This window comes from Cryptomeria japonica, chromosome 2, assembly GCF_030272615.1.
Source record: "Cryptomeria japonica chromosome 2, Sugi_1.0, whole genome shotgun sequence".
Taxonomy (NCBI): domain Eukaryota; kingdom Viridiplantae; phylum Streptophyta; class Pinopsida; order Cupressales; family Cupressaceae; genus Cryptomeria; species Cryptomeria japonica.
In genome coordinates, this window is record NC_081406.1 from 273,067,225 (window position 1) to 273,083,139 (window position 15,915).

Below are 15,915 nucleotides of genomic sequence, written 5' to 3' on the forward strand. Positions count from 1 at the left end.
GACACAAGTGGCTTAGGCTTTGAAGTTGGTCAAGGTTCTACCCACAAAGGTAAATCTGACAAAGAGATAATGTTCACTTTTTCAATTGAAGGTGAAGAAAAGAAGACATTCATTGTAGGCAAGGAAATCGGCAAAAAGACACATACAGATGTTGTTGGAAATCGACATCCAAACCGGTATACAGATATGAATTGGAGGTCACATTTCATGCACAAATTTGCAGATCCTAGGAGGAATGCTAGGATTGACTGAGAAGGATTCACCAGATTCAACAACATGAATGGAAGACCCCCAATGAGGCAGTTCCATTCAGAACCAAGACAACACAACTGGTATGTATCAAATTTTCATGGTTATTGTTACTGGTGTAATAAATTTGGGCACATAATAGCTGACTGTAGGTTAAACAATAAGCCTTCTATGAATTTTGAAAGTAGAAATTCATTTAATGCACTCTGAGATATGAATGTTGTTTTCTATCAATGCAATGGATATGGACATAAGAGTTTTGACTGTAGAAATAACCAATCGATATCCTACAATAGCTTTAAGGATTCTTCCTTTATTGAAAACATAAAATGCTATAACTGTCAAGAATTTGGACACATAGACAAATTATGCAAAAACAAGAAGATCAAGCAAGTGAAGGAAAATCCTGATCAAAGACCGGTATTTGAACCTGAGCAGAATACATCAGCTGACAAGAAGAAGGAAATCAAACCTATTTGGGTTTAGAAAGAAAAGGAAAGGGCAGAATCAAGTCTCATAGTGCAGACTGGCTTGCATGCTAAAAGGAAAAATCTATGGGTAGTAGATAGTGGTTTCTCAAACCATATGATTGGTGACAAAAGAAAATTCATTAAACTTGAAGATTGGAATGGCGGATTGTTAAGGTTTGGAGACAATTCATCCATCAAAATAAAGGGAAAAGGAAGACTAAGCATTGATGGAAAACTAAATGCACATGATGTATATTATGTGGAAGGCCTCAAACATAATCTGCTGAGTGTGAGTCAGATGTGCGACAAAGGTTACAAATTCACCTTTGACTCAACCGGTTGTCAGATAAAGAAAGACAGTACCGATAAAGTTGTGGCAGAAGGAAAGAGAACTGATGGAAATATTTATAATTTGAAGGAATGCTATGAGTCCCAATGTATGTTAGGACAAGTAGATGAAAGTTGGTTGTGGCACAGAAGATAAGGCCACATAAATTTTGATAACGTAGTTGTAGTAAGCAAAAAGGGGTGTGTGATGAATATTCCACCCATCATCAAGTCGGTAAACACATTTTGTGATGAATGTGTAAAAGGAAAGCAAACAAGAGTAAGTTTTAGGATAAAGAAGCACAACACCTCAAAGCCACTAGAAATTATGCATACAGATCTGTGTGGTCCAACTAGAACAACAACACTTGCCGGTGAAAGATACTTTATGCTCTTCATTGATGACTACTCAAGGATGACATGGGTCACCTTTCTGTAAGATAAATCACAAGCATTTGAAAGATTCAAGATCTTTCGGAAGATGGTCGAAAAGGAAAGTGGGTACAAATTAAAATGTCTAATATCAGATAAGGGTGGAGAGTTCACATCAAATGAATTTGAAGATTATTGTAAAAAACATGGAATTAGAAGGCAATACTTTGCTCCTAGATCACCACAACAAAATGGTATGGTAGAAAGGAAGAACAAGGTAATCAAGGAGATGGCCAAAACTATGTTGAATGAGGCTAGTCTACTAGATACCTATTGGAAAGAATTTGTTCATACTGTTGCATACACCTTGAACTGGGTTCAGTTAAGAAAAAACTGCAAGATGACACCTTATAAATTATGGTATGACTGGAAGCCATCAGTCAAATATTTCAAAGTTTTCGGAAGCAAGTGCTTCATTAAGAAAGATATGGATGGTTTGGGAAGCTTTGACTCTAGAAGTGATGAAGGGATCTTCCTTGGTTACTCATCTAACAAAAAAACCTAAAAATGCTACAATAAAAGACTAAGAAGAATTGTTGAAAGTGTGCATGTAAGAGTTGATGAGGATATGCACAAAGGATTTCAACCACACATTAACCGGTATGATGACTCCGATGATGAAAATAATGAAGTATAGTCTGAAACTGAACCAGAGGCAGCACCTCAGAAGGTTCCCAACTGGTATGTACAGTTGAATCATCCTGTAGGGTCCACCCTTGACTTGACTTGTTTTGACTAGAGTCGACTTTTAATTCATGCGTGATAGACATTATTGGGCATAAGCTATTTGAGATGATTTATATGATGTTGATACTAGAATTATTGATCGTGTGATTTATTAGACACTATATACTTATTATGTGATTTGATGAGTATAAGTGCTGATGGATTTTACATGCCTTACTATAATCATGAATTATACTAATCAAGCACTTGATGATGTTTTGATGTACTGACCATATTTAATGATTATCTATGATGAGTTGATCTTATGGTGTGTTTGATTGTTGTATAGATGTCTTTGAGATAGAGACAATTCCACATCACTCATTGCGAGCGGGATGTGTCATTGTGATTCTCTAACCCTTGTTTGTTATAATATATATATATATATATATATATATATATATATATATATATGTCATATCATTGCTTTTTGGATGCAGGATTTGTAGGTACCAGACATCAACTCCACCTAGCTCCACAATTCTGAGCATATCTTTAAACCCCAATGGTATGTGGTTCGAAGTTGGCACAATTTCCCCTAACATACTCTAGGTTTAAGTTGTTCACTATGAGTCGTCAGTGTCTTGGCACATGTCGCCATGTTAGTTAGTAAGCTTGATTTCTCCTATGTTGTGAGTATGTTAGTATTGGCTGGTTAATCCTATTATGTTGAGGCTGATTGGTTATTGATGCGAGATTAAATAGTTAATAATGTTTATTTTAATTATTTTGATTAATAACAATTTGATTATTTGGTTATCTAATGTTTAATTTAATTTATTGGACTCTTGCCTTTTTTAGTATTTAATTATTTGATATTTAATTGTTTACTTATTTTAACGATGATTTAATATTTATTGTTTAATTTATGTTGTGGTTTTATATTTATTTGTAACTTGACCTTTAAATGGCATTTAATTGTTTATTTATTTATTTGGTATTTAATGTTTATCTATTTCTTTAATTCATTTATGAGCATTTGGTTTATTTAATTTAATTTCCCCATTTGATTTATTTAATTGTGGATCATGTTTTATTTATTAGTTTGACTTTTATATTAAGTGGGTTGTATAAATACACTTTAAAACAAAATGATAAAATATTTCCCCCTTATTGTAAACGCATGATTTATACTTACCTTACCTACCCTCTTCTCTTATTGGTTGAATTTGAAAGGGAGGTAAAATTATATTAAATGGTGGGGTTGGTATAATATATTATAGATTGGAATATTTTGATTGGTCGAGATTGAGGCTAGGGTTTTTGGTTATTGTTTGGCTTTTTATTTTCTTTCCCGCGAAGTTTCTTTTTTTGCAAAAAATATTCTCTGCAAGAATTTTCTTTGGGTTTTGGCTTGGATTGTTGCTGGAATTTCTTGGTTTGGCTTTGGATTTGGATGGATCTCTACCTCAACTCTCATCCATCACTCAGGGTGCAGGTTGGGTTCCTTGTCTTTGTTTATTTTCAGCTTTGAAATCTCTATGTGTATCCTCCATGTCTGAAAATGTCTTCCGGGAGTTGGGAATGAAATATTTGGTTCATTGTAGTTTTCAGATTTATATATGGTGGAGAAAACTTTATATTATATGGGTGTTTGTATAGTTGTATTGGAGAAATATTTGATCTCCTATATGTTGCTATTCATGGCATTAAAAAGTCTGGATTCATGGTTGCTTGTAGTGAGATCCTATATCATTGTCTAGATCATGTGATTGGTGTTTTGTTTGATGTATCTTTGGCCTTATCTGTTATTGGTATAGTCACCTATGTATTTCAGACTCAAAAGAAGTCTTTGTGAATGAGTTCTAGGTCTCCCAGCTCTAGATGTGCTTTTGGAATCTCTCCCTCTATATTCTATTAAACTTTATTCTATTTATTTCTTCTTACTTGTTGGTTCTAGGCGACTCTGTGTGTATGTTTTTCGAAGCCTTATGTATTAATTTTGATTTTTAATTCTCTGTTGAAAGTTTTGTATTTTTTGTCCCTTTTATGCAAAAGTGCTGACTCTACATATGCGCTATCTTTTATTGCATTTGCATTGCCCTTTCATTCATTTGCATTGTCCTTTCATGCATTTGTGTTGTCCTTCGGTGTATATGTGTTGTTCTTTATGCAAAAGCGTTGTCCTTAGCTACACATACACTAAACTATTTAACACAGGTGCTAACGTGTAATGAAAAAGTGCTAAACTCCAATGCAAAAGCGTTGTTCTGCCTGTTTTTGGTGTTTTCACTGCTCTCCTAGTTAGATTTGGATTTTTTGAGTTTCGTTTCACTCTAGAGGCTTTTTGGGACTTTTGCAGTCATTTGCCATCTATTGTTATTTATTAGTTTGATGTGTTTTTATGTTTTATATGCTGCAACATTCTTGGCTTATTGTTGAAGATTTGAGTCTTTCTTATATTGAGATATTGCAATGGAAATATGTTATTGCTGTGGAGACAACAAGATGTTAATGTTCTGGAGACAACAAGGTGTATTGCTGTGAAGACAATAGACTTGATATATTTTATTGATGGAATATTCCTTATATAATATGGATTTCCACCTTGAGGCTCATTTTGCATTGTAATGGATTTCAGCCCTTTGTGCTCTTTAGCTATGGTTTTCCTTGTATGTTTTATGTGTTGTTGGGCTACATGATGAAGTTATGGATCTTTTCTTGGAATTCAAATTAGAGCCTCTTATGATTTATTTTTGGGCCATGTTAGGAGGAGTGGGCTTCCTTGTGATGATCAGGGTCATGAGAGATAGGCTTTCATGAGGTTTATTGTAAGGATGCCTAAAGTCTAGACCACAAGGGCACATTGGAGTTTTCTATGATTTGTAAACAAGTGATAACATTAATAATGAATTAATTGGAATGGGTAATTAGATCTCATTAAAACAAGATAATTAATAGTTTGAGCCTCATGGATGATTCCTAGGGAGGATGTTTTAGGATAAGCATGAGAAGGCCTTGAAGACGGTAAGTCAAATCTCCCTTAATTATCTCATGGGTGGAAATGACTCCACATGTCTATCGGGGTTATGCCATGAAGAGTTGTGTTTTAAAAATTATGGGGGAGGATAGCATGTGATGACACTCCGCTCCTACATGTGTCCTTTGCTTGAGATGTATTTATGTCTCATTGATTTGTACATCTCTGGGAGTTTTCTATTTGTTCTATCTTGTGATTGGTTCTTGTTTGAGTGCCCTTGTATTGGTTAGTCTCTTTGGTTTTAAGTGTTAGCCTAGATGTAGAGTGTGTGTTGGGACCTTGTGTCATCTCCCAGCACAGGGGGGTGGTTCCTTTGGTTCCACATGGCCGGGTGGTTGGTGCTTTTAAACCATAGGGATGTTCCTATCTTTGGATTCTTCTTGTGTGGATGAGGATGCTTCTTTAGATTGGTCATGGATAATAATTGCAGCAAGAGTGTAAATGAGGATGCGATTTATGTAATGGAATTCTTATGTAATGGTTGTAAAAGAAATCATGTTTATGAGAAATGACTATGTTTTTCTAGTTGTAGTGATAACTTTGGTTATGGTAGATGATTGTAATGATGAACCTTGAGTTGTATTGTAATGCATTTATATTAAATGAAATGGATGCATGAGATGTGGATAAGTAATATGGTTTGGAATTAAATGATGCATTTTGTATTCTTGATGAGCCATGTTAAAAGGAAATAGTATAAATGTTATGATAATGGTATTAGACTTAAATGATGTCCTTAACTAATGCTTGACTAGAAGAAATGTTATGCCTTGGTAAGATGTATGAGTATGAGTAATATTGGAAGGTATCTTAGGACATGTTTATGAGCTGCAATTAATGAATTTGATATTATAGTATCATACTTCGTGGATAGTGATCTAATGGTTGGATTGAAATCTTATAATGCTTGGGATGTAATTGAAGGTTCCTTATGGAAATATTGAATGGATGTTCTTAGTGAATGAATTACTAATCTTATTAATGGAAATTACTAGTAAGTGTATGGGTAGATGGTAAAATGAATGCTTGTTTTTAGGAAAGGATTAGAATGTATCATGTGTTAAGGTTTAAGATTGTATCTCCATTTGGTGGAGGCTATTACTTGTTATGGAACTAGAATGTTGCATCTCAGTTGTGTTGAGATGAATTCGTGTAGTTTCTTAATTTGTAATAAGATGATTGTTGGTTAATTGATATAGTGTAAGAGATTTTATGAGAGTTAAATGGGCTATGGATTAAATGTTTAAGGAGACTTTGTGAGTATTGCATTATGTGCTTTTGGAATCATGATGAAGTAATAAGTATGCTAGGAGCATAGAATTATAAATGACTATTTAGAAGTTAACTATAAATGGAAATTATGTTAATGCAATGTAAGGGTTAATCTTGGTATGTGAATGGTGATGTTTATAGTCAAAGGTTGGTTAATGATAATAGGAACATTTGGACTTGGTGTATAAAATGAACCTAAGAGAAAAAGGGAAGTAGCTATGCATTGAAAGATAAAATCTCATATTAAATGAAAGATTAAGTAGGTTGCATATCATGAGTGTTAGGTATTGCTATGTTGCACCTATGTGTGCATAATGATTAAGATTATGAGGTATTGATCTGGAAGAAAGTAAATGCTTATTGCTTGTGTAGGTAGACTAAGTAATGGCGTTGAGATACCCTAGGGAGTTAGTAGTAATGATTTGTTTTGATTAAGTAAAAACAAGTATTTGAAAGGTACCCAAACCTTTTACAAGCCAGGAAAATAGAAATGCTAAAAAAAGTGCTTGATCACTTCAAAAAGTCAAAATGAACCCATCGGAAGGGCATAACTTAAAACATCATTACATAAAACTCAGAATAGACAGCAAAAGGAAAGCAAAAGACAGTAGTAATGACTTTTTGTATTCCACTTGAATAATTGTTTGAATATATTGAGTGATTTATTCTATGCTCATAACTCTTAAATGTTGTTGTGTGCTCGCTGCATTGCTTAAGTGATGTTATGTGTCGTATTGTTTTAAAATAAAATAAAATAAATTAGTGTGTATTTATCTATATTTCTTTGGGGTATTTTGGTAGGCATTACACATCCGGAAGAGAAAATTCTGGGAAATAAGAGTGATGGTGTGCAGACTAGAAGAAGACTTGCTCGAAATGATGAACAAGTCAACCCATGCCTCATGACTGAAGTTGAACCCAAAACTTTTATTGAGGCTAGCAAGAGACAAGAATGGATGGATACCATGGAAAAAGAAATGCACCAGATTGAGAAGAACAAGACTTGGGAATTAGTCCCTAGACTAGAAGACAAGAACATCATTGGCAAAAAGTGGGTCTACCGGAACAAAATGAATGAAGAAGGTAAGGTTGTGAGGCATAAAGCCAGACTAGTGTGCAAAGGATACTCTCAGGTAGAAGGGATTGACTTTGAAGAAACATTTGCACTGGTGACTAGATTAGAAGCAATTGGGATGTTTCTAGCTTACTCTACCTACAAGGGCTACAAATTGTACCAAATGGATGTAAAATCTTCTTTTCTAAATGGAAATTTAGAAGAAGAAGTATACATGGAGCAACCAGAAGGATTTCTACTACATGATGATGAGACATTTGTATGTCAGTTAAAGAAAGATCTGTATGGTTTAAAGCAAGCCCCCAAAGCATGGTACTCAAGATTGGATCTATATCTGAGGAGAGGCTATTCAAAAATGGAAGTGCTAACAACAATTTGTACATAAGGAAAGATGGGAATCACATGATTATTGTGGTTGTGTATGTAGATGACATCATCTTTACTGGCAACAAGGATACTCTCTACAAAGAGTTTGTTGATCAGATGCAGTCTGAATTTGAGATGTCAATGCTTGGTGAATTGACTTTTTTCCTTAGCTTGTAGATACTACAGAAAGATAAAGGAATCTTTATCTCACAAGTCAAGTATGCAAAGGAGATGCTAAAGAAATTCCAACTGGAAGATTGCAAACTAGTAAGTACTCCCATGGTGACTGGCATCAAATTGAGTAAGAATGATGAATCATCGGTAGTGGATTAGACTTTTTATAGATCCATGATAGGTAGTCTACTATATCTAACTGCTTCAAGACTGGATATTGTTCGGGTAGTATGCATGGTGGCCAGATTTCAAGCTGCATCAAAGCAGTCACACATGAATGCTATTAGAAGAATTTTTAGGTATCTACAAGGAACGCTCAGCTATGGTTTGTGGTATCCTAAACAGGGAAATTTTATTTTGGAAGCATACACTGATGCCGATTGGGTAGGATGCATTGATGATAGAAAGAGAACAAGTGATGGTGCATTCTTTCTAGGCAACCAGTTGGTCTCATGGCATAGCAAGAAGCATGACTCAGTCTCCCTATCTACTACTGAAGCTAAGTACATTGTTGCTACTACATGTTTCTCTTAGGTGCTTTGGATGAAGAAGACTCTCAAAGATATCCAAGTGGACATCACTGATCCTATGCTCATCCGGTGTGACAATTCGAGTACAATCAACATAGCAAAGAATCTGGTCATGCATTCTAGAACAAAAAACATTGCAATCAAATACCACTTCCTCAGAGAGAAGGTTGAAGGAGAAGAGGTAAGAATGGATCATGTTCCTACTGGTGAACAATTAGCAGACATTTTCACCAAACCACTACTAGTAAGCATGTTTGAGTACCTCCGACAATAGTTGGGAGTTGTATCATCTACCTAGGAAGGTTTATGTGGCTCAGGGGGAGCATGGTTTGGTCAAAGGGGGAGTGTGCAAGTACCCTTTGTCATTATGTCAAAGGGGGAGAAATGTACTGGTATGGAGTGGATTGTGACAAGTTGGCATCAATGCCAAAGGGGGCGACTGTCAGCATTTTGACACTAAGTTATCATTGATTTCAACCGGTGGAGATTGAGCATGGAGGATGGTTGCTTGTTTATGATGAAGAGGCATAATGTTAAGATGTGCAACCAATACAAGATGCTATACCAGTCAACAAAAGAAGAACACTCTACTAGAAAATAGTTTTACCAGTATGTGTTTGTTGGACCGATTGCGTATTGGTAGGTCGTGTCTTGATCGGTGTGATGTCGTGTGAAGCTAAGGTGGCAAGTAGGGTGTGGTTGGTGAAGCTTCATCCACAGGGTTGATGAAGCTTCATCCATAGGGTTGATGAAACAAATATTCACCATTAATGAAGGAATTGCAAATCAAGGGATTGCTTCAGACTGATTGTGGCTTGAGGAAGAAGGAATGATAGAGGAAGATCAGGGGAGTAGTTGGTGCCTAGATCGAAGCAAGAAGATCAGATTGAAAGAATACCTTGAGAAGGAAACATCAAAGGTATTAATAGAAGTTTGATAGATGTAGATCTATATAATGGATTGTGTTTCCCTTGTCTAGAAAACATGTCTTAAAAGGCACAAAAATGATGGAGATGAAAAGATGGACATCAAGGTGATCAAATCATGCAAGATCTGATTGGATTTGGTTTGCCTCATAGATGGTGAGGAAATCCTAACCATCAAAACTTTGAATTTCTTTTTGGTGGGAAATCATCTGATAAGAAATGGGAGCTATGGATAGAAATTGGTGATGATGTTGTTGTGAATATTGAGTAGAGGAGAGAAGTTAGAGTGAGCAAGGAGAAAACTTGAGAAGGGGTTCTGATCAAGTTACAGTGTGAGTGAGCAAGCAAACTAGTGAGAGAATTCTATCGACAATTTCATAGTCAGGCAGTTGAGCCTAACCGATAAGGTGTGACAGAGCAGGAAGCATCCTAGTGTGACACAGTGTATTAAGAGATTGTGTGTGAAAGGGAGAGAAAGATAATAGAGATTTAATTGATTCAAGAGTTGCAGAATTCATTTTCAACAAGAAGCCTTAATTGTATTCAAATAGTATTTCAATATACATCACCAAGTTAGAGCTTGGTGCTCCTTGGGTTGGTGCCCTAAAAGTGTAGGGGTTAGTGCTCCTTGGGTTGGTGCCCAAAATCTTTGTAAATCTATGTTTTACCTATGAGGCTTGATTGGAGTAGTAGTCTTCATCATCTTTTCTCACCGAGGTTTTTACCATAGTGGGTTTTCCTCATAAATCTGGTGTTGTGAGTTACTTGTGTGTGTACGGTCACTTTGGCTTTCTTTCTTATATTACCAGTTTGACTGTTTATGTGATTAAGTACATAATTGATATTCTACAGTTAGATTAGAAAAGGAAAAGTCTTAGGAACTAGTGATTCACCCCCTCTTAGTGGTACTCTATGTTCAACACATACTTATACACAATGCTCTGCGATATCCTTTCTGTAGCCTTCATTTTGGTTTGGAAGTATTTGAAGTAGTCTTTTACCATGTCATCACTATTAGCACCTATGTTGGTAATCGTTTCCATGATCTGTCTTCCTACCATGATGTCATATGCAAAGTCCTTTTGACCAATGTTGAGTATCTCCTTTGTGAAGTAAAGTATTAAACACACAAGTAGATTCCCAAAATGGAATGTTCCCTTTTTGTCACCCTTAATCTTTTCCAAGTTATCAAGCAGTTCATCCTTAAGCCCCTCATAGATATCTATTTTAGCATTTTTGTTAACCATCTCATATGCACTATGAATACACAAACTAGAAATAGAATTTAACCTATTTGCATATGTAACTCTATATCCAAATACCATGCTCACATATTTCACATTTGCATTAGTGATATCATTAACCCTAAGAGACCTGTTGTCAAATGTAGCTCTGGTTAGGTCCATAACACCCTTGTTTGGTATCTTCTTCTTTTTGTCGGGCCTAGTACTGGTTGAGGGTAAACTAGTAACTTCCTTGATTGCCTCCTTAGTGATTTTAAAAATAGATTCTAGCCACATAAACTTCCCATGAACTCTAATTAGTACAAGATGAACTATCTTATTTGGAAATTCAGGAATGTTTAGAATTTCAACAAATCCTAAATCCGCAACAATCTTATGCTCTGACTTGACTAAACCTTGTTCATTAGTAATAGCATTTATGTAAATATTGCTCAAGTCATTTGACCCTAAGTTCTCTATGTTGCAATGAATATAAATCATTAGGTCTTTGGCAAAAGAAACTCCCTTTGAAATCTTAGAAAAGGCTCTGATGGAATCATCTTGCTTAGCAGTATCAGGAATGATTTTAAACATGGGTCTAGGGTGCTTAATGTTTTCTACCATGATAGGGTTTGCAAAAAATTCAGGTGCAGAAGATGAAGATGCTATTTAGAAAGATAAATACCTTTTGACTTGTGAAATCCTTGAATGCCTAAAAAATTGTTGTTGCTTTGCCTTTAAAATGCCTTTGCTCTCTCTTTGCGCTCTTTGGATGCTTGGATGCTTGGTGAATTAAAATGAGGGTTTTCCAGTGCTTTATAACCAAAATGTTCTCCAAAAACCGCATTAAATGCTTGCCAGTCAAGTGAAATCTTAACATATCTTCCAGTAAAGAAGAAATATAACTTCTTACCATCAAGCGAGGGTAGAATGCATGATTTTCAATTTTTTGCCATACCCTCTAAGGATTATTCCTTAGTTATATGAAGAATCTCCTACCAGTGGAGGGTTACTCTGTTCTATTGGTGCAGAGATAGATTAATCAACTCTCTGATCTCTCTTCTTAATCCATTGTTTTGAAAATTCTTGCTTTATTTCGTTTACTTTTTCTTTTCCCTTCTCATTAGATCCTTTATTGTTCTCCAGTATAGTCTTGCTTGTACAAAATTTTGCAATATGGCCAATCTTGTTACATGCATAACAACTTACATTATTCCTCTCAATAGATTTTCCATATCCTTGACCAGTTTGTGTTCTGCATTGATTTGACAAATGTCCAAATCTACCACAAACATAGCATTTCACATTCATTCTAGAATTTTCTGAGCTATGTCCAACTTTATTACATTTGGAACATTGACCGGTGGGTAAATTTGTATTCTGATTATTTCTAAATCTGCACTAATTTTCTCTATGACCAAATTTGTTGCAATTAAAACATTTCCCATTAAATTTATAAGCATTAGGTTGACTTACCGATTTGCTGTGATCTTGATTATTTGTAGTCCCAGAACTTTCTCCATGTTCAAATCCAAGTCCAATTGTATCTCCATCAGGTTTTTGTCTTTTCAGCATGTCATCAAGCCTTTCTGAACTTTTATTGAATTTGTCTTTGTTTTCATTTGTAGTGATCAACTCATTTTCCAGAATGCCAACTTGTCTCCTAAGCTCCTCTTTATCATGTTGCATGTGAATCAGGTTTGTTTTTAGCATATCATTCTCATGACAAAGTCTCAGATTTTGATTACATCCATCATTAAGTCTCCTAGTCAAGTCTTCTTCAATCTTCTTCCTATCTTCAATAACCTTACATAGCCTCATGGTTGAATCTTGCATTTCATTCCTCATGTTATTGTTCTCTTGCCTCAACTTCTCTGCAATATCTCTAAGAGTTTCCTTTTCATTATCATGTTTCTGCATTTCCTTATGAAGTTATTTCCTCTTGTTTTATGCTATAACCAAATTCTCCTTAAGTCGTTTAATGAATTCTTGGGCAGTCCTCAGATCATCTTCAAGTTTGATATTCTTCAATTTTTCTGCATCAAAATCTTCAAGAGATTATTCCAACTATTTTCTCAAACTCTACATTAGTACCGGTTTCAGAATCTTCCTCAAGGTGTTAGGCTTTTGCAAATAGAGGACCAAGCTTTAATACCAATTGTTAGATGCAATGACAGTCACAAAGACACTGAGAGGGGGGGGTGGGGGGTGAATTAGTCTCTAACTGGTTAATGGAATATTTGAACTTATTTATAACTTTGAAACCCAAATTAATATACCAGTAAACAAGTAATAATGCAGCAAAGAGAAATAACAGAGACAACATAAATGCACACCATAACACAAGATATTTTGGTGAGGAAACCCGGTAAGGGAAAAACCTCAGTGGTATTTGTGACCCACAATATTTACTCATTGGCCAATATGAATAAATATTACTTACAATAGGGGCTTGCACATGCAAGAAGGCCAACAACCTAGAGCTCACTGCTTAATGAAAGAGTCTCACTGACTACAAAATGGATAATTAAATCCAAGATAATGTGCTACTCAAAATAGCATCTGCAATGCTTGATTCTGTAATGGTTTAAGCTCTGTTAGAAACCATAACCAAAAACCTATTGGTGAATGATATTCACCCACATAACCTATCTTCCTTATTACAAAATATTTTTGCTATCTTTTACATAATACCATATCAAAATTGCCTCTCTATTCTATATCAAAAATGACCTATAAGATCTCATACATATATGAGTCCTTATAATACATCATGTCGGCTTATAGATAATTAATTACATTACAATTCATATAAACAAAAATTGTTTTATGTAGGCCTGGATGTCGGTATGCTTCATTGTTGGTGTAAACAAATGCCGATGAATGAACTTGTTATGCTTGTCAGTGCCAATAAATGATGTCTGCATTGCCTGTGAACTTGTAGAATCCTGTTTACCAATTGGTTGCCATCAATGACAACATCAACCATTCTCATGTGAGTGTATAATGCCAACATGGAAGGGTTGGGCCTATGAATAATTCAACCCTTCAATAAATCCCTTATAGCCAAAATAAGTTTAAACCTTATCTCTTTAGATAATTACTAGATCAAGATTGTGCAAGCTCAATTTCCCATAGAAGAAAACTTCTTGTATTGTTCCCCTCCTAAAGGGTTGGAGAGCTAGAATAACATCCTTAATTATGAGAATATTTTAAAACATTGGTTGAGATGGATAGTGGGTAATGGTCTTACTTTAAACTTCTAGGAGGATACTTGGGTTGGAAACTCATCTCTTCACTCCCTCCCTTCATTTAGAGATCTTATTAAACCCCTTACTCGACACTTTGGGCTCAAACTTTCTGATTATGTCGATTGGAGGGAAGAAAGACCCAAATGAAAGACCATTCCCTATCAAGTTATTCCAAAAGGTAAAATAAGAGATTTGTTTTTACAAGTTATTAAACAATGCCATTTTTTTAACCTCAAAAGAAGGGATGAGGCTATTGCATAACACAAGATGCCACTGAGAGGGGGTGAATCCGTGGTTTCCAATCTTAACCCTTTTAATCCTCAATGCAAATATCGATTAACATAACAAATACCAAGAAGGAATACCGATGAGATAAGGGAAGAGAACATTATGCAAGCACACACTCTATCACACCTGTGGCATGACAACACATACATCAATCATCAAAAGGGATCTCTATTGATATTAGCATTCAGGTAACTCTATGTCTGCAACTACTAAACCTAACCTTCATTATCATTTTCTTGGATCTCCTCTCAACCGGTTTGCCAAAGTGGCAAACACATCACAACTCACTCTTGATGATCTAGTGCACATCTTTGGTTTCACATGCTGGAGGCTTCTTCATGTTCCACTATGGTCATCCGATATAAGCCTTCAATCACCTACCTTTAACTTCTTTGTCTTATCCCAAAGCATTATTACTTATCGACGGGAGTAGATGAACCATTGCACTCAACTTTCCAATCACCCGATGAGAGTGGATCCATCTCACCCGCTGAGAAATAACTGGTGGGAATCAGTTGTCATTACATTCTGTACTCTACTTCTGATGTTGCACCAATGTGACTTCCCTATTTGAGGAGATACATCTTTAGCTGATGGGAGTCCTATTGTATGAAATACAAATGCATACCAGTTGTTGGCATTATGTGAAATGACATGAAGACATAATGATATTGTATGTTGTCATTGATGTCAATATGAGACATGGTGTGAACCGGCACATGTGATAGGTGAAGAGAGAGGAACCGGCATATGTATGAACCAGTTTATATGCCAAAGTGAAGTGACACATTTTTTCAAGGTGGACCGGCATGTAGTTATGGGAACCGACACATGGAAGCATTGTATGACTACCAGTTAGTAGGTAGCTTCCACTTTGGGGTTTCTAGTTGGAGTACCACAAGTTTGTGTGACTCAATCAGTGATCTTTGTGTGATGAGTTAGTAGTATGATGGAGGACAGATCATGTTGCCACATTAGCTCTATGCACATGAAGGATCTTGCATGAAGAAGGCTATTCCTATCTACCTCGAGAATGAGCGAAGTCTGTCAAATGGTGATAACGCGTAAAGGGTTATCAGCCACCATGAAATTGGTGGATAATGGATGATGGAGAATGTCTTGAGATAGATTCAAGATTGTTTCATTTAATGTAGTATGATTCAACGGTCAGGATCGAACCATTTGAATTGCTTAACCTAACAGGTTTAGGGTTTAGGGTTTTTTCTACCAACCTGTATGTTTCCTATAAGGTCGATGTTGTGTTTCTTTCTGAAGTTGTTGGCAAAAGTTGTGAGTGTGTATCCAAGAGAAGTGATACATGATTCTTACCAGACCAGAGGAGAGAAGAGATATCTGCAAAGTGAATGTGCAGAAGGTGAAGAGGAGCCTAAATGGATTTGCATTAGCATTTAGTGTTGTTAACAGATCATTGTAATACCTGTTGATCTCTAACCACTTCAACAGTTGTAAAATCCCCTAACAGGGTAGCCTTAACTGGCTTGATTCAAAATCCCTTAAATCAGGTGGTCTTAATTGGCTTGATTAAAATCTCTTAACTGGGTAACTCAAGGCTAATGATTTCTGAGAATCTAGAGAGCTTAAGAGCTCCTTTCAGCTATTGAGTTC